Source organism: Triturus cristatus, chromosome 2_2, assembly GCF_964204655.1.
Source record: "Triturus cristatus chromosome 2_2, aTriCri1.1, whole genome shotgun sequence".
Lineage (NCBI taxonomy): Eukaryota > Metazoa > Chordata > Amphibia > Caudata > Salamandridae > Triturus > Triturus cristatus.
The window spans coordinates 372,272,747-372,297,622 of NC_140582.1; positions in this window are offsets into that span (position 1 = coordinate 372,272,747).

Below are 24,876 nucleotides of genomic sequence, written 5' to 3' on the forward strand. Positions count from 1 at the left end.
AAAGACAAAACAAGCAAACCACAAATCAGCCCAAAGGCTGCATTACATCCCAGACGACAGTCTAGAGACCGTGCCAAGTTCAAGAAGACAGGTTCTATCCCCAGGCCTTTTCAAGTGTATGCCAATTTCCAGCTGGCCTGGCAGGTTGTTTGCGAGCAGCCTCAGACCTTTTATAAAACACATGCCAGATTACCAGTTGGTCCAGTTGACTGCTCGCAACACTCTGTGTCTTTTCAAGGGTCCACAAACCCACCAAGTGCAACTAGTTCCTTGCCCTGCCTGTGGCTGTCCTAGCTGTGAGATAACCCAGTAACTTCATCCATATCATAGTCTTATAGTCTGACCCCGAGGGTAGTCAAAGTAATTCCCGCTCTGCCTGTTGTAAGACGCATCCTCTGACTGCGCCCCCCCTTGTCCCCCTCCTCCTGGCCCTCCAAAACCCTGATCTCTCGAGACCCCCACCTCTCTGCAACAATTCTAGACACTTGTTCTGCCAATGCCCCTCCTTTTTACAGTACACACATTGGTTGGGTCCCACAGAGACACGTGAAGCATCACCCCTGTTAGATCAGGGTGGCCGTGGACCCGAACCTCGTCCTCCACCTCTTCCTCTCGCAACTTGCTGCATCAACACCCTCGTCTTCAAATCCTTCGACTTCTACTTTACATTTTCATTGTCCTCATTCTCTCTATGCTCATGATACTGTGCCATACTCAATATTACTGATGGAGAGGAGGTCGTCCAAGTACTTTCTGAAGCTTGCAACCTAGTGGCAACCTCAGGGAGTAAGTTAGTGACAAATCTGTTCACAGACAAACAGACACCACCCTCCTGTAACAAATCCTGGCCGCTAAAATCTAGAAACACCCCTTTAAATCTGGTAAAGAAATCCAACACACTCTCATCCTTCTTCTGATGACACGCTGTCAACTTATCCCAATCTACTCTCTTCGGTGGGATAAGGGAGTGCATATAGGTGATAAAACGCCAAGGTAAAGCCAATAGCTCTGCCTTTGGCTTCTCACTGGGCTTGCACTCCTTATTCCATTCTCTAATCTCTTCCCATGGGCCTCCCAACTCCAGGGCATGGTCCTGCGTGTGGAACTGTCTCCATATATCTACTGGTGCCATCAAGGTGACAAATAACTCTAATTCAACTAACGTCATCACTGTAGAGGAGGCCACCTCTGTCAATTCTTTATAATAGGCAGTCGGGTTATTTCATGGGTCTGGTAATTGGCTTTTGAGGGAAAGGACATCACTCCTTTTCCAAGGTGTATAGATCCATTGCTCTTGAAATTGAGCGTCGACTCACTGTCTTATTTCAGCATTCGTGGAGTTGCGCAATTCTGGTATTTCTGGATGGTAAATAGGGTGGTCTTCCCTCATGGGGTGCTGCGTTCCTAGCATCCGGACCTTTTGGAGTAACCTACCACAATAACCCACCAGCGTAGACACATTGCTAAAAACCTAATTCTGGGCCATGTCTGTAACATATACTCTGTCTCGTATGTTATAGATAATCTGCGGGGCGGTACCATGGAACGACTGTTCCCACAATTCTATAAGTGTGGCGGACATGTGTTTAAGAGCATGCTGCTGTAGAAAGAGCTCATAATCTTTCATCACACTCCACACATCCTCCACACTATAGATCGGGTGCCGGGCCAGTGGGGCTGCCTGATTTGCCACCATCTGTTTCTCCTCAGTGCCCACAGCAGAGCACACCTTCTCCATGCAGTCTCGCACTGCTCGCACTGCTGTCCAATTGGTTCCAGGAATTCCACGTGAAGGTATCTCAGTATTTATCTGTGTTTGTGGTGTCACACTCATAGGGGAGAGGGCAGATGCAGAGACAGGCACCATCATGTAGGGGGACAGAGTTGTAGGCTTAAAAGGGAGCGTTGTGGACGAGGCGGAGCCAAGGGATGGGGCAGGAGAGGGAAGAGAAAGGACTGGGGAATTTGGCAGTGGCAGCCCTAGGGGGTCAGGGTGTTTCTATCCTGCCCCCTTTTCTTGTTTTTCCAAGATTTTTCTTGTGACTCGGTTCAACCGAGTCACAAGATGGCTGCCAACAATTCCTGGTTTGAAGGATTGGCAGACAATCAGATCTCATGCACAAGAATGAGAGGGTTTGTGGATCAACTGCGGCCACAGTTGTATATCTGAGAAATCTGTACATTTCTCAGAAACTACTGAACGGATTTAAACCATTTAACAAAAAGAGTGCTTTCTGAACCACAAACTACCTTTTTGCCAAATTTGGTGTAATTACATTCAGCAGCTCGGGCTGTAGCCATGTCTGAAGTTTCCTATCGAAACTAACATGAAGAAAAAACATATTGGGGGCCCTCCTTTTTCTTGGCCCCTGCTTCATGGATCACCCTGAAACTTTCAACACAACAGCTGAAGTGAGTGAAAAATTTGCAAAGATTTGTCAAATGGTGCCAAAGTTATAGGCAAATCAAAAAATGTGTTTACGATGGAAACTAGATCCTAATTATAACTACCTACTGGCGACCACCAATACGAAAAAATATATAAATACATATATATATATATATATATATATGAGGCATTGATTGTTTATGTTTATGCTTCATTGATCGAACATATTTTTTAATCATAGTTTGATTAAGTGTTTAAGTTCATTTTTAGAATTTTGTAAACCGTAGCAGTTTGCAAGCATTTGGATTTTACTACAAATTAGCCTCATCCCTATTAATTACACATGCCCTTGTGATATCACATTCAGACGTACAAGCTGGGGACGACATAAAGTCCCTGAGGTCTGACTTCATCTTATGCAGGTCGTGACTCTATCTTGGCTATTGGTGGTTACCATTTATCACTCTCAAACCATGAAGGTCGCCATCATTCCCGATTTATGCAAAATCATTGTCATACCTACCCTTAGACACAGATGTTGCCAGTCCTTATCTTTTTTAGAACTGTGAAAGTGTCAAATCCTTTGATTTGTGACATAAATACAACACTTGATGCAATAATCATCTGGGTCAAATGTCTACTCCTCACCATGTAAAGGTCGAAGAAGAACACAGACAGACATATAACGAAAATAGTGTATCCTGAATTGACATCCTTTTATTATATATGTTCATAAGGAAATGTCTGGAATTCACACCTTGATGCACATGATCTATGTCAAACAGTCTTAAATTTATGTCAGAAATTCTATTTCTGATAAGATTTAGTATATAAGAACTACTGCTTGACCATTTGTCAGGAGAGGTCCTTCTCCTAGATTATCGCCCGAGATTCTGGAAGAGAGGATCTCATATACTGCCAGAACACTTCGCAGATATTACATCCCACCTGAAATCTGAAGCTGATATAGAGGAAGACTGACTGTTCCAGCAGCATGTGTTTGTCCTTCATGGTGAACACTGTCTTCAAGCCTCCATGAATAAAAACAGCCTTTGCTGTCAACAAGGTATGCACTGGTCTCTTCTCCCTAAGAATCTTTAGACTGCAATTTGCTCTGCCTTCCATGCTCTTGTAGTATAGCGCATAGATATAAAAGTTAGGGTGCTAGGTTCTACATGACTTTTTAACAATATTAGAAATGTAAATTTTATTCTCGTTATTAATAACGTTCCTTCTTGCTGTTTTTAAAATATTCCGTATAGTTACTTTAGACATACTGAGAAACAGATTATGCTTGCTGTAATAAATACTTTTTATTTAAAAGTGTTCATTTTTCTTAGTACAGTGTGTGTGTGTGTCTGTGTGTGTGCAAGTTTGTCTGTGTGTGTCACTGTGAATAACGAAATAAGGTTTCTTACTGTTACACGATGCCCCTGATCCCTTTTTTAATAACCTAAAAGCAATACTTCTGTGTCAATTACACATTGAATAGTGTTCTGTGGGGCTACAATAACCTGTCTTTCATATTCATTGCGGGTGCATTGAACCAACTTTATGGGTATCACCTGTGGGTGGAAATGCACACCTTGTAGAGATACGACAGAGTTGCAACATTTGCAACATGCAGATGTTGTTTATTTCCTAACAACAGACATTCAAGGATCTAGTAATTGTACTTGTTTACTTTCCTAAGGTGTGAGCTGTAGAAACCCAAGAAGTATTCAATAATAGTTGTTGCACAAATTATTTAACAGATTCAATGAGACTTTTGACCAGGTACTATCATGCATTTTCATGATGTGCTCATCTGTGGAATAAACATTGTTGCGACTCATATTGGGTCAAGTTCTTTATGGTGAATATTCCCACTGGCTATTTGAGGTGGTTGATGTGGCAAGCATACTTCTCTTTCAACCGACGTCCTCCATATTTATTATACCAGATGTAGCACTTTAAACAGATTTTTTCCTTGTATCATTCTTTTTCTTGCAGGCACATTGTTTTTGTAGCAGCAGTACAATGAAGCAACAACAGCACAGGACCCTGAAAAAGGAGCCAGCAATGCCTCTACCAAATGGATATCAGCTGTATATCAGCCACCATCAAGTCTACAGTCTTCAATATATCATCCATAGAACAAACCACACCAGACAATACCAAGTACCAGTACATCTACACCAATGAATACATATAAGCGCCAGCTGACTCCCAGTAAAAGTTCAGAAAAGTGCCAAACAGCTGGGTACACCAAGTAGTGTTGCTGTACCAGGGGACAAAATAAAGGTTTATCTAGCCACATTCTGTGGAACTTGGTCAACTATGTTCATGGAGTTAGTGGAGAATGAGCAGGTCATTTTAGAGATGCAACTCTAGGAGAAGCAATTGATGGCCGTAGATGCAAGTTAGTAAGTGAATTCTCTTGACATAATAGAAATCTTGGCTAATCAGAATACCATCTTTGAGTCCAAAGTTGAAGTTGGAGAGGTGAAGAGTGGGAGATGTCAGCATCTTTGGCAGGTTAGCAGCACTACCACTAATTGTTGGTGTGGCCAGATACTGGTCAACACTTCCTACACTTCCTGATCCAGTCATACAATGCAAAGCTGCTTAGCCTCTCCCCCATCCGTTTATTCAGGGTTCATTCCTCATTGCTAATAGCAGTAATGTAACCCCAAACAGCATTTTTTAAAGATAAAGGAAAAACTCATACCTATGCCACAGTGTGTATATTGCAGTGTGAATGGTCCCCATTCACAATTCTGGTCCACATTGCAATCCATTGTCCTGGGATGGTATGTATCTCAATACCAAAAAGGTGTGTCTACACCCTCACAATATCACCCACTATTACCTCCACCTCATGCTCACCAAACCTTGAAATGTCTACACCTGTAGTTCATAAGTCTGTCACTACACATGTTAGGTTTGAAAATCCCATCCCTGCAATGCACTCGTTTCATGCTATATTAGGTTAGCAGTGTGTGGCTAAATGTACGCCATTTGTATCCACATTGTGCAGCCCACTGGGTTATCCCCGTAAAGTACAAAGCTTCAGTTAGCAATTGTGACTCCATTTTGTATTTCGTAATCCCTATTAGACTGCTTAGGCTGTGCCCAAACTAGGCCTCATTATTCAGTATTGCTTGCCTCAGCGGAACACTTTACTTTGTTAATATTTTCTCTTCTATTCGAGGCTGCTCTTTGACTCACTAATGAATAGGCCATTCTGCCCTTGCATACCTATCCAAGTGTGTAGTTTCTGCTCCCTTGTTAGTAGACGCTGAGACCCAGCACCGTAGCCTTGAATCGAAGATAACATGTACCCATCTGGCGGGTGGTTGCTCATCCTACTGTGCATCTTTGTTCATGTTTGGCCCAGGCTAGTAGTTTTACATTCTGGGCGTGGTTGGAGGCTTCTCGGGAGGAATGATTACTCACTGTAGACTGTTGGGGGGTCAGTCCCTCGGCAGACATCTAAGGTGCAGGTCAGATTGGACTTCTCTGCAGAGTATTGGTAGTAAATGCATGTTTGTATTCTCTACTGTCTGATCAACTCATCATTCTTGGGAAGGCATAGCAGGTGGTTGTAAGTAACCCGGGTGGCCCTAGAGGGCCACTTCCTTCACATATTACCATTGTAATAGTGATGATTTAATCAATTATTGTTTGACAGGATGAATTTCAACTCCGGGGAAGTAAACATCATCCAAAGTGAGATAAGAACTAAAGTCAAAGGTGCACTGAGGTCATGAAGCTATGAAATCTGCATCAGACATAAAAGACTGCAGGAAAACACTTATGAATCATGCACTCATATCAATATCTACTTTCATAAGCATTCTTGTTATGTAAGAGGTTAAGATCAACCGAAAATATGTACTGTCACTGACATATGCCATCTCTTTTGACACACCTGTTCAAGTGCATGGAAAATGACAAATGCCTTTCACACATGACATGCTATATTGTATCTATTACACTCTCATCTTTACCCTTACTGTACTTTAGCTGCATTGAGATGTTAACATTGGAAACATATATAAATACATTCCATCCATACATGACTTAGCCTTAGCAGAAGGCAAGCTAAGAAATAAGTCATCCACTTACTTCATGGTTCCAAACCTTGCAAGTTATATTTTTTTTGTTTTTTCACAGTAATATAAGTAAATATATTTTTAATTTAGTGTAAGGCATAATATTAACATTTTAATGTACTGACTTATTTCATGAGATTAGTGTGGTCTTCTATATTTTTGCAGTCAATATTTTTGTCCTTGATATTCAAAGTATAGGGAAATTATTTTTTTTATCTTCAATATCTTTCAGCAATATTCCTAGATTTCAATAATGTTTGCCTCCGATATTTCATCAAATAACCATCAGAATCATGTCTGAAAGTCTCTAGTGATTTTACAGTTGGCCTCCTGCATGTCAATTAGTTTTTGCAAGCTGGTTTTAAAATTAAAATATGTTCAATTTCAACTTTGGAATTAAAAGTACTTCCAAATTCTAAAACTATATTTTTATTTCATATACATTAACCATAAGGTCTGTCCTGGGTGCCCCAAGGGTAGGGTGCCTTGCTTTAAAGAGCAAGGACTTTATAAAAGATGTTATAAATGCCGTGGGGGGGGGGTAAAACACCCAAAGTCATTTTCCCCTTTGTAGTGCTGCCATCTCCATACACTAATATGGGAAGGCTTTATTAAACTTTTATAAAGTCTAACTTTTGATTGGAAATAGCTAGCAACATGATTCAAAGGATCAAAATAATAGTTACAACTTTCCAAGGTTGGATTTATTATAACTATTGAAGGAAATGAGTATCAGAACTTGTTTTCTTAAAGTTTATTAAATCAGCCCTGTAGCAGCCTTTTCTGATTGACCAGCCTTTGACAGCCTGAGCTAATCTGATCCCTGATTAGGTGTGAAGAAGCCTGGGTCTGAAACAATAGAAACATCTGGTGGGAGGATATCTGCTGCCTGCATATGCAATGACCGGAAGGGGCTGGAGAGATAAACTGGTCTTCAAAGGGTGAAGTCCGGCTAGTACAGGGACTAGGCCCATCTCCACTTCCTTGATCCACAGCCAGATGAGAGACCCTTTAATTAGATTAGGACATGGGCTGGAAGGGAAGTGTAGGTAAACGTTAGCCACACCTGTGGGTTGGGTTAGCCAGACCTGAACTCCAAAGAGAGATTTTCTTTGTTTTGATTTTTGTTGAGATGTGCATTCTGGGACAGAAATATGCCACACTTCCAAGGAAGTGGTCATAACGGAGGGTGGCAACTTGAACCCCATTGTCTGCCCAGAATTCGGACTAAATATGGGAGAGCTGCAATGCACCTCAGATCCATGCCTGAAACCTAACGGAGAAGGTGGACTGCCCTGCTAGATCCTTGGACTGCACAAAAGAAGACTGTACTCAGAAGGACTGCACCTGCTGCACTCTAAAGGCTTCACAACAAAGAGGATTTTGCCTGTCTTACAAGATAAAGGAGTGGACTCCCTGATCAGCACAGGTAGAAAAGTGATGGAAGATACTACCTGCAACATCCACAACAAGGGCAACTCCAGCTGACCAGCTTCACCTGTATTTTACTTGGATTGACCACTTGCATTGTGAAAGTTGGAGTACCAGAACTCTAGGAGGCAAACCAGAGCTTCTGAAACCTTAACTGGTGATGTGGACCATTTCTGACCTTTTTGTCAACTTTTGGAAAAAAGCTCTATGAGAAGACCGGCATCGAAGGTGAGAATCAAGCCGGAGACTTTGAACTGCTACTCGGCCTAACTGTGCAGGTTTACCCCACTGAAATCTCCAGGGCTCCTCACCATCAACGACAAAGACAAAAACCTCCAGGACTCACCGAGGCATCACTCTGCAGCAGGCCTGCATCGTCAAACCTAAATCCAGATCCAAGGACCCAATAGCTTTACATCGAGGGATAGAGCTCCCAAAAAGTTACTCACTCAGAAGGTAAAAACTTGACTGGGCCTGAAATTTGACTTCGTCCCAGTCTAGCGTGACCAGATAGCCGTAGTTGACACTTTTCTCTTTTAGGTGCTAAAAAATGCCTTTTTTATTTAAACTTAAAAAACTCGTATATCTCCGGTTCCCTACATTGTATTTTTTTTGTTTTTGTGTCATTTTAAAGATAAACATATGATCTATGTTTATAAAGTGGTTTTGGTTTTTTATTGTGTTGTGTTTTTTACTTATTTACTTTTTGGTGATATTAATAGCGTTACACATATGTCTCCTAAGTTAAGCCTGGCTGCTCTTCAGCCAACCTACCAAGGGTTGAGCAAGGATTAATTTATTGAGGCTTGACTGGATCTTATTTGTGATTGTGGTGATATTAGGAGCTGTAGGATATCTGCCTACCAACTAATAAACCACCTTCCAACAGCCTATTCATACCAATGGCTTGTCATCACAATTCTTCCATTTGCTCTGATCGGCAGATCACAATTTCTAAAGCCTTGAAGGCAAAACGCAACCTTAAATCCCTCTGAGATAGATACATTGGGTCCCAATAAATAAGGCAACAGTTAACTCTCTTATTTAGAGCACTCAGAAACAGCAGAAGTGTAGTATTATTTCAGAAAACTGCTTTTCAGTTCAAACTGTCCTATGGGTTGATTATATATAGACCCAACTATTTATGCATCATTAATCAAGGGAGTTAATGCAATGCGTACATCTTTGCTACCATCACAGTTTCTAATCTCTGTGGCTTAGTATGGACAGAATTCCAAATTTGAGTTCAGGTTCAGCAGACAATGGCTTTATGACATTTAGGAGACAGTGGTCTTGTGTGTTACTATCTGGCAGCAGTGACTTAAGATTGATGGAGTAACTGTACAAGTTTATGCTGACTCTTTTTCACCATACACCTTAATTGAGAAGAAAATGTTTGAAGAACATTTTTCCAAGCATGAATTTGTATTGAAGGCACCTGACATTCAACCTGGGGGGTATAATAAGGAGCCTATTCCCCTAGAGGGTATGGTGAGAATGCACACATCATTCAAGAACAGGCACACAGAGGCAACGTTTTTGTCACACAACGTGGCTCTAATTTATTGGGATAGAAACACCAGAAAGAATTGGGGATTACTTGAGATCCCAACAATGTGGATCAGGTTTTGCTAGTGAAACAACCATCATTGGGGAGCAATTTAACAAAGGAATTCAAGGAGGTATTTTCCAACCAACTAGGAAAGTTAAATAATTATATTCACAAAGTTACACTTAAAGAAGGTGCAATCCACATAATACCAGATCCATTCCTATTTTTATGAGGGAACCTTTAAGGCTAGAACTGCAGAAACTTGTTAGTCAAGGGATCATAGAAGAAATATAAACCTCGGAATGGGTGAAACTCATTGTTATCACAACAAAAGATAGTGGTAAGAATATTCAGCTTTGTGTAGATTTGAGGGACCTTAACACAAACATTTGGGTGGACAGCCATCCCCTCCCGAGGTTACATGAAATGCTAAGCACTATCCAAGATGCCAGGTATTTCAGTGTACTTGACTTATCTTCAGCAGCTGTTAACCGCTTTCATTTCCCCTTTTGGTAATTTCGAATTCCTGAGAATGCCATTTGGGCTAGCTTTAGCTGCTGCAGCCTTTCAAAAGATCATGCAACACATACTGAAAGATTGTGAGAAGACAATGGGTTTCCAGGATGACATTTTAATATATGGTTCTAGTGAGGAAGAACACAATTTGTAGAGTGAGAGATGTTTTGTACAAGTTAAGAAATGCCAGATTCACCACTAAAGAAAGTAAATGCAAACTAGGTGTTACGTCTGTAGATTACTTGGAGCATACAATATCAGAGGTTGGAATCAAACCTAAAATGTATCTGGTAGAGTCAGTATGCAGGGCTCCCACACCTAATTCTAAGGAGGAGATCAAATCGTTCTTGGGTTTGGCAGAGTGCATGGCCAAATACATAAGAAATTTCTTGGTGTTGGCCCAACCCCTTTGGAATTTATTAAAAAAGGTACCCCTTTCTTGGGGGAGTGGGCGCATGAGGCAACATTTGAAGATATAAAGAAAGCTATTGTGAATGCACCTCACATAAGGAACTTTTATGTTGACAGAGAAACCATACATACAACTGATGCAAGTAATAGAGGCATACGGGCTACCGTTTCACAGAGAGTACAGAATCAAGAGAAAATTGTGGCATTTGCCTCCAGGACCCTGGTTGGTGCTGAGGTGAATTGTTCTACAGTGGAGAAGGAGGCGCTGGCATGATACTGAGCTATCAATCATTTTAAATGTTAATTGTGGGGGCTACCATTTGAACTTAGGACAGAGCACAAACCCCTACGATCCTTGTTTGCAAAGAAAGAAATGGAAAATACCACTCCCTGAATAACTAAGTGGGTTTTGGGACTTCAAGGTTTCAACTACAAGGTTGCCTATATCCCAGGTATCAAGAACTGTGGTGTAGATTTCTTGTCACATGTCCCAGTGGAAAAACTAGAGGAATCCAGAGAAAATGGAGACACCATATTAGAAGTCACTTTCCCAGCCATTTTGAAAACTGAGTGGGAGGCACAGTTGGATAGAGACCTCACCGTTAAAGCTGTTAGAGAGTCCATTGTGGGGGGGAAAGCCATCCAGAGAAAAATAATTACCCGAAGAGTTACAACTTTTTGGGAATTTAAGAGAAGAACTATGCCTCTAGGGGAATATATGCTATGATCTGAGAAGGGAAATTTCAAATTCAGATCTTGTTGCCCTCACACACCTGTTAGGGTGTCATGCTTCATCATTGGGCGTGCTCCTCGTCGGACCGGCGGTGCAATGTCCGACGGGCCTGGTGGCTTCTTTTTCGGAGGTCTTTTGATCTGAGTACGCCGTTTTGTATGAAGACAATGATTATGGAGGGTAATAGCTCCTAAGAATGTGGGGATTCAAGAGAAATTAAAATAGGCCCTGGCCCCTCAATAGTTTTAATAAGGTTAAATAGGGCTGGGACTAAATAAAACCAGGGAGGCTACTTATGTGATGCAAGGTATCAGGGTAGCCTATAGTTGACAAGGGTCAACATGTTTCGTGTCACGGTGCTCAAGATTGAGCGACACTTCTTCAGGACCGTGGGACCAGTAAAGAATTCGTATACCTCAGTTTTCTTATAACGGGGTATTACAGGTCAACCACATACCAACTGGACCTAAGTATGGTTCAGAATAAAAGGCTCCGCCTAAACAGAAGGAGACAAAAATATATGTAGAGGACAAACATAAGCCACACATTCGTAGCTACATCAAAAAATGACGGGTCCATAAGTCAAAATGAGGTGTCTTTTAACTTCTTCAAGGGACCATCAATTCCACCCAACACTAACGAACTTGTTAGAGAGAGGACAATAAAAGAAGTTGTGACTAGTACATAAAAAATACAACCAAGTATACTCAAGCAGTGATATGAAACTCTATTCTCCTTACAATTATCAATATAATCGAGCAGCCAATATACGCAATATATATCTTACCTCAGAGTGAGGGGTTCAAAGCTTCATAGGTAAGGGAGTAGTAACCGGACCACTGGAACGGTCCCTCTAAGGTAAAGAGATAAGCATCGCAAAATATATAACATATACGTGGAATACTCTATCTCTATCAAGAGCGTGAGGTGTGTAGGCTCCAGGTAGTTGGTACGTTACTTAGTATCAGTATGCTCTCTCCTCATAAATAGCTATCTTTAAAAGTGCTATAGGTTGGTACAACTAGTACACTGTGATAGCAGTCAATCCAAACCACTCGTGTAGTCCTTACGTAATGCACAATATTAGCGGGAGGTGTATTTAGCGGTGTGTTAAATCCCCCTCTAATAGTGCATGATATTGACAGACTACGTCTATTTGTGTGTGATAATAAATAACATGGTGAATAGGTGCCGTAGTGAATAGATGTCCCTTAAGGGTGGCGTGTGGCTGACAAAACAACCCCAAAGGTGGGTTCGTCGTGCTCATATCACCCGCTGTCAGTGTTTCTCGTAACGATTCAAACTGACCTTAACGGCGAGTGCATAGTGCTCGTATCACTCTCCGTACACGTTCCGGTGACGAATCAGTGCCGCCGAAGTTGCGGGCAGAAAACGTAAACAGTAACTTACCCGAACGTTGACGGGGGCAGGCCACAACAGGACGTGTCTACTCCTCACCTGGATATTACCGGTGTTGGATTCACTTCCTGTATATATCCTCGATTCAGTGGCGTAGTCTCGCGAGATTGCGGGAGGCGCCATTTTGTCACACGAGGATTGCCTGACCTTGGGAATCGAACGCTAGACTGAGCTGATCGATATGGGGCATGGAGAATACATATGATGAAGGATATATTTCTAGACTAATTAGAGTGTAAATCCATATTATCCGCTGGAATATAATACCTACGAAAAGAAATAGGTACTTAGATGTGTTCAATGACTAATTAGTCAGCAGTGAGCCCAGATGGTGCTCGTAACTGGTATAATAAACCTAATAGGGAAGTGGGTCTTAAGTCTACCACAGTATTCAATGGCGTAGTCTCGCGAGATTGCGAGAGGCGCCATATTGTCACACGAGGATTGCCTGACCTTGGAAATCGAACGCTAGACTGAGCTGATCGATATGGGGCATGGAGAATACATAAGATGAAGAATATATTGCTAGACTAATTAGAGTGTAGATCCATATTTTCCGCTGGTATATAATACCTCCGAAAAGAATTAGGTGCCTAGACGTGTTCAATAACTAATTAGTCAGCAGTGAGCCCAGATGGTGCTCGTAACTGGTATAATAAACCTAATAGGGAAGTGGGTCTTAAGTCTTCCACAGTGTTAAGCCCAGATGATACTAGAGACTGTTATGTAGGACCTTATAGGGAAATGGGTTTTTTGGAACCTGTATCACCAACAGTCGCCCTGCATGGAACGTATCTAATCAGAATGTGTTACAAAAACAATCCGGAGTGGGAAATGTAGATGAAATAGGATATATGTGTAAATAACACACAAAGTGGTGTTGTGATGATAGTCAGGGTGCATGAACATAATGATGTATATGTTGGTTCATTAAACATCTAAGAACATGGGTGGTGTTCTACCAATGAAGTCCATGCATCATAGTCTTGGTAATGGAGATGTCGTGTTTGCAGACCCCTGTAGGTGGGACTATTAGTACATAAGTTCTGTCCATGGGATTTCGTCGTTAAGACCCCTTTCCTGTGTTGATAAGCGAAAAATCCACCTCTGTTCAGTTTCAAAGAGTTTTTCTTGTGACCATGAGGGATTGCTTTCAATCACGGTCCAGTGTAGGTCATTGTGTCCGTGCGGATGAGTGAGATAGTGTGTGCTCAATTTAGTCGTGGATCTCCCACACCGTATATTGCTGCGGTGTTCCATAATTCTTGTCTTCACTGGGCGTGTTGTCATGCCGACGTATCTTAGTTTACAAGGGCAAGTAATTAGATAGACGCAGTTATGGGAGTTGCAGTTTGTATGGTTTTTCTGAATCCAGACTTTTCCTGTTTCAAGAGTGAGTTCTTTAGTTGTCTTTGTAAGATCACACACTCCACATTGTCCGCAAGGGAAGTGTCCACGTACGGGATTCATATCCCACAGGGTCCTTTGTTTTGTTAGTCTTCCTGTCTTGGGACGTGTATGTACTATGATGTCACGTAGATTACTAGTGCGTTTGTTGGCAAATCTTGGAGGGGTTATGGCCACTTTACCCGTATTTAAGATCTTCCAGTTCTTTTTTATAATTTTCTGGATCGTGTTAGATTCTGGTGTGAATGTTGTCACGCATATTAGTGACTCTTCGGTTGATTTGATTTTAGCTTCCAACAAAGATTCTCGGTTGTTGTTTAGTGCGCGCTTGTAAGATCTTTTTACAATAGATGTAGGGTAATCTCGAGCCTTGAGTTGGTCACTGAGAGCAGCTGCTTCCTTTTTGTACTCACTGGTTTTTTCGCAATTTCTGCGGAGGCGGAGAAACTGTCCAAAGGGAAGGTTATCTCTTAAGGCCTTAGGATGGTAGCTTCCATATAGTAGTAAGCTATTACGATCTGTTGGTTTTTTAAAAGTCTTAGTTGACAACTCTCCATCTTGTAGGGTTATGGTCAGGTCTAGGAAATGGATCTCTGTGGGTGAGACAGACCGAGTGAATTTTAAATATGGGTCCAGAGAATTAACCCATGTGAAGAATCTGTCACACGTCTCACTTTCGCCTTTCCAAAAAATCAGAATGTCATCTATGTAGCGTTTCCACAGCACTATGTTGTCACTGAAGATGTTATCTGTCATGTGTAGGTGTTCGAAATTAGCTACATAGAGACAGGCCAGACTTGGAGCAAAGGTGCTGCCCATACAAGTACCTTGGGTTTGATGGAAGAACTGGTCTTTAAATTGGAAGTAGTTTTCACACATAGCTATTGTTGCGCACTCCATAATGAACGACACTGGTGTAGTAGAGGTCCAGTCTTCATTAAGAAGCAGATCTTCAATCACTCTAAGGGTTTCGGTTTGAGGGATATTAGTATAGAGTGCCTCTACGTCCAATGTCATTAGAAGATCCACTTGGGCAGCACCTTTGCTCCAAGTCTGGCCTGTCTCTATGTAGCTAATTTCGAACACCTACACATGACAGATAACATCTTCAGTGACAACATAGTGCTGTGGAAACGCTACATAGATGACATTCTGATTTTTTGGAAAGGCGAAAGTGAGACGTGTGACAGATTCTTCACATGGGTTAATTCTCTGGACCCATATTTAAAATTCACTCGGTCTGTCTCACCCACAGAGATCCATTTCCTAGACCTGACCATAACCCTACAAGATGGAGAGTTGTCAACTAAGACTTTTAAAAAACCAACAGATCGTAATAGCTTACTACTATATGGAAGCTACCATCCTAAGGCCTTAAGAGATAACCTTCCCTTTGGACAGTTTCTCCGCCTCCGCAGAAATTGCGAAAAAACCAGTGAGTACAAAAAGGAAGCAGCTGCTCTCAGTGACCAACTCAAGGCTCGAGATTACCCTACATCTATTGTAAAAAGATCTTACAAGCGCGCACTAAACAACAACCGAGAATCTTTGTTGGAAGCTAAAATCAAATCAACCGAAGAGTCACTAATATGCGTGACAACATTCACACCAGAATCTAACACGATCCAGAAAATTATAAAAAAGAACTGGAAGATCTTAAATACGGGTAAAGTGGCCATAACCCCTCCAAGATTTGCCAACAAACGCACTAGTAATCTACGTGACATCATAGTACATACACGTCCCAAGACAGGAAGACTAACAAAACAAAGGACCCTGTGGGATATGAATCCCGTACGTGGACACTTCCCTTGCGGACAATGTGGAGTGTGTGATCTTACAAAGACAACTAAAGAACTCACTCTTGAAACAGGAAAAGTCTGGATTCAGAAAAACCATACAAACTGCAACTCCCATAACTGCGTCTATCTAATTACTTGCCCTTGTAAACTAAGATACGTCGGCATGACAACACGCCCAGTGAAGACAAGAATTATGGAACACCGCAGCAATATACGGTGTGGGAGATCCACGACTAAATTGAGCACACACTATCTCACTCATCCGCACGGACACAATGACCTACACTGGACCGTGATTGAAAGCAATCCCTCATGGTCACAAGAAAAACTCTTTGAAACTGAACAGAGGTGGATTTTTCGCTTATCAACACAGGAAAGGGGTCTTAACGACGAAATCCCATGGACAGAACTTATGTACTAATAGTCCCACCTACAGGGGTCTGCAAACACGACATCTCCATTACCAAGACTATGATGCATGGACTTCATTGGTAGAACACCACCCATGTTCTTAGATGTTTAATGAACCAACATATACATCATTATGTTCATGCACCCTGACTATCATCACAACACCACTTTGTGTGTTATTTACACATATATCCTATTTCATCTACATTTCCCACTCCGGATTGTTTTTGTAACACATTCTGATTAGATACGTTCCATGCAGGGCGACTGTTGGTGATACAGGTTCCAAAAAACCCATTTCCCTATAAGGTCCTACATAACAGTCTCTAGTATCATCTGGGCTTAACACTGTGGAAGACTTAAGACCCACTTCCCTATTAGGTTTATTATACCAGTTACGAGCACCATCTGGGCTCACTGCTGACTAATTAGTTATTGAACACGTCTAGGCACCTAATTCTTTTCGGAGGTATTATATACCAGCGGAAAATATGGATCTACACTCTAATTAGTCTAGCAATATATTCTTCATCTTATGTATTCTCCATGCCCCATATCGATCAGCTCAGTCTAGCGTTCGATTTCCAAGGTCAGGCAATCCTCGTGTGACAATATGGCGCCTCTCGCAATCTCGCGAGACTACGCCATTGAACACTGTGGAAGACTTAAGACCCACTTCCCTATTAGGTTTATTATACCAGTTACGAGCACCATCTGGGCTCACTGCTGACTAATTAGTCATTGAACACATCTAAGTACCTATTTCTTTTCGTAGGTATTATATTCCAGCGGATAATATGGATTTACACTCTAATTAGTCTAGAAATATATCCTTCATCATATGTATTCTCCATGCCCCATATCGATCAGCTCAGTCTAGCGTTCGATTCCCAAGGTCAGGCAATCCTCGTGTGACAAAATGGCGCCTCCCGCAATCTCGCGAGACTACGCCACTGAATCGAGGATATATACAGGAAGTGAATCCAACACCGGTAATATCCAGGTGAGGAGTAGACACGTCCTGTTGTGGCCTGCCCCCGTCAACGTTCGGGTAAGTTACTGTTTACGTTTTCTGCCCGCAACTTCGGCGGCACTGATTCGTCACCGGAACGTGTACGGAGAGTGATACGAGCACTATGCACTCGCCGTTAAGGTCAGTTTGAATCGTTACGAGAAACACTGACAGCGGGTGATATGAGCACGACGAACCCACCTTTGGGGTTGTTTTGTCAGCCACACGCCACCCTTAAGGGACATCTATTCACTACGGCACCTATTCACCATGTTATTTATTATCACACACAAATAGACGTAGTCTGTCAATATCATGCACTATTAGAGGGGGATTTAACACACCGCTAAATACACCTCCCGCTAATATTGTGCATTACGTAAGGACTACACGAGTGGTTTGGATTGACTGCTATCACAGTGTACTAGTTGTACCAACCTATAGCACTTTTAAAGATAGCTATTTATGAGGAGAGAGCATACTGATACTAAGTAACGTACCAACTACCTGGAGCCTACACACCTCACGCTCTTGATAGAGATAGAGTATTCCACGTATATGTTATATATTTTGCGATGCTTATCTCTTTACCTTAGAGGGACCGTTCCAGTGGTCCGGTTACTACTCCCTTACCTATGAAGCTTTGAACCCCTCACTCTGAGGTAAGATATATATTGCGTATATTGGCTGCTCGATTATATTGATAATTGTAAGGAGAATAGAGTTTCATATCACTGCTTGAGTATACTTGGTTGTATTTTTTATGTACTAGTCACAACTTCTTTTATTGTCCTCTCTCTAACAAGTTCGTTAGTGTTGGGTGGAATTGATGGTCCCTTGAAGAAGTTAAAAGACACCTCATTTTGACTTATGGACCCGTCATTTTTTGATGTAGCTACGAATGTGTGGCTTATGTTTGTCCTCTACATATATTTTTGTCTCCTTCTGTTTAGGCGGAGCCTTTTATTCTGAACCATACTTAGGTCCAGTTGGTATGTGGTTGACCTGTAATACCCCGTTATAAGAAAACTGAGGTATACGAATTCTTTACTGGTCCCACGGTCCTGAAGAAGTGTCGCTCAATCTTGAGCACCGTGACACGAAACATGTTGACCCTTGTCAACTATAGGCTACCCTGATACCTTGCATCACATAAGTAGCCTCCCTGGTTTTATTTAGTCCCAGCCCTATTTAACCTTATTAAAACTATTGAGGGGCCAGGGCCTATTTTAATTTCTCTTGAATCCCCACATTCTTAGGAGCTATTACCCTCCATAATCATTGTCTTCATACAAAACGGCGTACTCAGATCAAAAGACCTCCGAAAAAGAAGCCACCAGGCCCGTCGGACATTGCACCGCCGGTCCGACGAGGAGCACGCCCAATGATGAAGCATGACACCCTAACAGGTGTGTGAGGGCAACAAGATCTGAATTTGAAATTTCCCTTCTCAGATCATAGTAACTACTACTATACTTCCAAATTGGCCAATTAGAGGAACTGCTCTTACCTGTCTTTTCCTACGTAGACCACTGGGAGCATTAGAACAGGACCTCTCTAAATATCCAGCTCTCGTGTCCCCCCTCCTTGATTACACGCTTATGCACGGCTTCATTGCCGAGGGACATAATTACCTACACTATTGAATTATTCCCACATGTGACTCTGTACTATCTTTCACTCTAAGTCTCAAGTCTATACGAACTCTTGATTCCAAACGTTACGAATCCTCCAACACCTTACCATGGATAATCATGGGCTAAGTTTTTCTGACGACATGGTGTCGGAAATTCTACGAGCTCCCTCGCTACTACAGACTGACAGTAGCACGCCTTCCTGCAGCACTACCGAAGATTGGAACTCAATCACAAATCAGAAGAAATTACAAACCAAGATTGCACTTCACGGTGCAATGATGACAGAATACCTAAGGGCAAACATCGCCCCCAATGGCCTACTGGTCACCAACGCACCTAGGATCTTTCTGGAAGATATTGGATTCAGAAAAGAATGGTCCCTGGTGGCTTGGAAGTGCACCAGGGACTGGTTGATCCTGATTATTAACACTGCCAAACGTCTAGCGGACAAACTACTTATTGAAATTACCATCGCGGAAAACAACTTAAAAGCTTCCATTAACATCACCGCTTACAAGAGTAGATTGTCAGAAATCAATGCTGAAATAGATGATCACAAGAATCACCTGATGAGACAGAAAATCACGAAACTGCAGAAAGATATTAAGAAATTTGACAAGGAGAAAGTATATCCCTATACAAAGGAAGATTACCAAGCGCCCACTGGCGAAGACTCCTCGGACGGCAGTTCAGTAGAGAGCAGACCACGCTATAACTCCAATAGCAGTACATCAAGCAATGAAAGCCGTTCTAGCCTGAAGAAGAACTGGGGACAACCACCACCACCGATGTATGGATACCCAATGAATCCCTTCTATGGTCAACAACCACCATGGAATCCTATGTACCACATGCCTGCACCCATGTATCACTTTAATCAAAATCAACAGCCTTTTTTAGGGAGAGGCCGGGGCAGGGGAAGAGGCAGAAGATGAGACGGTCAATCGAAACAAGTCCAATGGCAGGACCAACCCGTTCCCCAACAACAAGAACGAATGGAACTGAGGAGCAGGAAGAACAACAAAACCTAGTGGTCAATCTATCAGAAAAAAACCTAACACCTACTGAAGTGAAAGTTCTCAACAGGGGACTAGGGTTTGTACCCACTCCACGTGTGGACCACTTTCTCCAACACAAAGAACTCCACAACTTCTTTAGGAAGATACGCCTAAGGGCCTACTTTCAAGACAGGAACCCCCAGGAATCCATGGATTCAGGCCTGCGTCCACCATCAACATTTACACCACACGATGGGATGGTTCCACCTGAGGTGTTAACTTTTGAACAAACAGTGTTGAAGGAGATGAATAACATTCCCACAAGGTCACACTATGACAACTTCCCTAAAGCCGAGAGAGAGGCCATAAAGACCCTCAATGAAGACCTCACCATTACAATCAAACCAGCAGACAAAGGCGGTGCGATTGTCTTAATGAACACCATAGATTACGACAACGAGTGTCTACGCCAACTCTCACAAGAGAAATACTACAAGAGAATAACATCTGACCCAACAGGGAAACTGATGACGAGGATTAAATCTATTGTGGAATCTGCAGAGACCCAGGGCTGGATTTCTAAAAACGAGGCAGCATTCCTTGTGAACTCACAACAACGCGTACCAGCGTTTTATACGCTTCCCAAGATTCACAAAGGCCAGAACCCACCCCCTGGACGACCTATAGTATCAGGGATCGGTTCAGTATTAGAGCCTCTCAGCAAATTTTGTGACCATTTTCTTCGTCCGCTGGTGAAGCGTATACCATCGTACCTACAGGACACCAGGGATGTTCTGAATCTAATATCCGAGTTCAACACTAACAGTCAAGTGGATCTTCTAATGACATTGGACGTAGAGGCACTCTATACTAATATCCCTCAAACCGAAACCCTTAGAGTGATTGAAGATCTGCTTCTTAATGAAGACTGGACCTCTACTACACCAGTGTCGTTCATTATGGAGTGCGCAACAATAGCTATGTGTGAAAACTACTTCCAATTTAAAGACCAGTTCTTCCATCAAACCCAAGGTACTTGTATGGGCAGCACCTTTGCTCCAAGTCTGGCCTGTCTCTATGTAGCTAATTTCGAACACCTACACATGACAGATAACATCTTCAGTGACAACATAGTGCTGTGGAAACGCTACATAGATGACATTCTGATTTTTTGGAAAGGCGAAAGTGAGACGTGTGACAGATTCTTCACATGGGTTAATTCTCTGGACCCATATTTAAAATTCACTCGGTCTGTCTCACCCACAGAGATCCATTTCCTAGACCTGACCATAACCCTACAAGATGGAGAGTTGTCAACTAAGACTTTTAAAAAACCAACAGATCGTAATAGCTTACTACTATATGGAAGCTACCATCCTAAGGCCTTAAGAGATAACCTTCCCTTTGGACAGTTTCTCCGCCTCCGCAGAAATTGCGAAAAAACCAGTGAGTACAAAAAGGAAGCAGCTGCTCTCAGTGACCAACTCAAGGCTCGAGATTACCCTACATCTATTGTAAAAAGATCTTACAAGCGCGCACTAAACAACAACCGAGAATCTTTGTTGGAAGCTAAAATCAAATCAACCGAAGAGTCACTAATATGCGTGACAACATTCACACCAGAATCTAACACGATCCAGAAAATTATAAAAAAGAACTGGAAGATCTTAAATACGGGTAAAGTGGCCATAACCCCTCCAAGATTTGCCAACAAACGCACTAGTAATCTACGTGACATCATAGTACATACACGTCCCAAGACAGGAAGACTAACAAAACAAAGGACCCTGTGGGATATGAATCCCGTACGTGGACACTTCCCTTGCGGACAATGTGGAGTGTGTGATCTTACAAAGACAACTAAAGAACTCACTCTTGAAACAGGAAAAGTCTGGATTCAGAAAAACCATACAAACTGCAACTCCCATAACTGCGTCTATCTAATTACTTGCCCTTGTAAACTAAGATACGTCGGCATGACAACACGCCCAGTGAAGACAAGAATTATGGAACACCGCAGCAATATACGGTGTGGGAGATCCACGACTAAATTGAGCACACACTATCTCACTCATCCGCACGGACACAATGACCTACACTGGACCGTGATTGAAAGCAATCCCTCATGGTCACAAGAAAAACTCTTTGAAACTGAACAGAGGTGGATTTTTCGCTTATCAACACAGGAAAGGGGTCTTAACGACGAAATCCCATGGACAGAACTTATGTACTAATAGTCCCACCTACAGGGGTCTGCAAACACGACATCTCCATTACCAAGACTATGATGCATGGACTTCATTGGTAGAACACCACCCATGTTCTTAGATGTTTAATGAACCAACATATACATCATTATGTTCATGCACCCTGACTATCATCACAACACCACTTTGTGTGTTATTTACACATATATCCTATTTCATCTACATTTCCCACTCCGGATTGTTTTTGTAACACATTCTGATTAGATACGTTCCATGCAGGGCGACTGTTGGTGATACAGGTTCCAAAAAACCCATTTCCCTATAAGGTCCTACATAACAGTCTCTAGTATCATCTGGGCTTAACACTGTGGAAGACTTAAGACCCACTTCCCTATTAGGTTTATTATACCAGTTACGAGCACCATCTGGGCTCACTGCTGACTAATTAGTTATTGAACACGTCTAGGCACCTAATTCTTTTCGGAGGTATTATATACCAGCGGAAAATATGGATCTACACTCTAATTAGTCTAGCAATATATTCTTCATCTTATGTATTCTCCATGCCCCATATCGATCAGCTCAGTCTAGCGTTCGATTTCCAAGGTCAGGCAATCCTCGTGTGACAATATGGCGCCTCTCGCAATCTCGCGAGACTACGCCATTGAATACTGTGGTAGACTTAAGACCCACTTCCCTATTAGGTTTATTATACCAGTTACGAGCACCATCTGGGCTCACTGCTGACTAATTAGTCATTGAACACATCTAAGTACCTATTTCTTTTCGTAGGTATTATATTCCAGCGGATAATATGGATTTACACTCTAATTAGTCTAGAAATATATCCTTCATCATATGTATTCTCCATGCCCCATATCGATCAGCTCAGTCTAGCGTTCGATTCCCAAGGTCAGGCAATCCTCGTGTGACAAAATGGCGCCTCCCGCAATCTCGCGAGACTACGCCACTGAATCGAGGATATATACAGGAAGTGAATCCAACACCGGTAATATCCAGGTGAGGAGTAGACACGTCCTGTTGTGGCCTGCCCCCGTCAACGTTCGGGTAAGTTACTGTTTACGTTTTCTGCCCGCAACTTCGGCGGCACTGATTCGTCACCGGAACGTGTACGGAGAGTGATACGAGCACTATGCACTCGCCGTTAAGGTCAGTTTGAATCGTTACGAGAAACACTGACAGCGGGTGATATGAGCACGACGAACCCACCTTTGGGGTTGTTTTGTCAGCCACACGCCACCCTTAAGGGACATCTATTCACTACGGCACCTATTCACCATGTTATTTATTATCACACACAAATAGACGTAGTCTGTCAATATCATGCACTATTAGAGGGGGATTTAACACACCGCTAAATACACCTCCCGCTAATATTGTGCATTACGTAAGGACTACACGAGTGGTTTGGATTGACTGCTATCACAGTGTACTAGTTGTACCAACCTATAGCACTTTTAAAGATAGCTATTTATGAGGAGAGAGCATACTGATACTAAGTAACGTACCAACTACCTGGAGCCTACACACCTCACGCTCTTGATAGAGATAGAGTATTCCACGTATATGTTATATATTTTGCGATGCTTATCTCTTTACCTTAGAGGGACCGTTCCAGTGGTCCGGTTACTACTCCCTTACCTATGAAGCTTTGAACCCCTCACTCTGAGGTAAGATATATATTGCGTATATTGGCTGCTCGATTATATTGATAATTGTAAGGAGAATAGAGTTTCATATCACTGCTTGAGTATACTTGGTTGTATTTTTTATGTACTAGTCACAACTTCTTTTATTGTCCTCTCTCTAACAAGTTCGTTAGTGTTGGGTGGAATTGATGGTCCCTTGAAGAAGTTAAAAGACACCTCATTTTGACTTATGGACCCGTCATTTTTTGATGTAGCTACGAATGTGTGGCTTATGTTTGTCCTCTACATATATTTTTGTCTCCTTCTGTTTAGGCGGAGCCTTTTATTCTGAACCATACTTAGGTCCAGTTGGTATGTGGTTGACCTGTAATACCCCGTTATAAGAAAACTGAGGTATACGAATTCTTTACTGGTCCCACGGTCCTGAAGAAGTGTCGCTCAATCTTGAGCACCGTGACACGAAACATGTTGACCCTTGTCAACTATAGGCTACCCTGATACCTTGCATCACATAAGTAGCCTCCCTGGTTTTATTTAGTCCCAGCCCTATTTAACCTTATTAAAACTATTGAGGGGCCAGGGCCTATTTTAATTTCTCTTGAATCCCCACATTCTTAGGAGCTATTACCCTCCATAATCATTGTCTTCATACAAAACGGCGTACTCAGATCAAAAGACCTCCGAAAAAGAAGCCACCAGGCCCGTCGGACATTGCACCGCCGGTCCGACGAGGAGCACGCCCAATGATGAAGCATGACACCCTAACAGGTGTGTGAGGGCAACAAGATCTGAATTTGAAATTTCCCTTCTCAGATCATAGTAACTACTACTATACTTCCAAATTGGCCAATTAGAGGAACTGCTCTTACCTGTCTTTTCCTACGTAGACCACTGGGAGCATTAGAACAGGACCTCTCTAAATATCCAGCTCTCGTGTCCCCCCTCCTTGATTACACGTCTAGGGGAATATAATCTTAAGGTCAGAAAAAATTGTGCCACCTATTGGGTTATGAGAACAAATAATTAATTTAGCCCATGAGGGACATTTGGGGAGGAATCTCACAAAATCTAAGCTAAGAGCAGACTATTGGTTTCCCTGCATGGATCACTTAGTGGAGGAGAAAATCAAAGAGTGCCATGCCTGCAGTTTAAGTGATAAAAACAATTGTCTTAGACGTACTCCC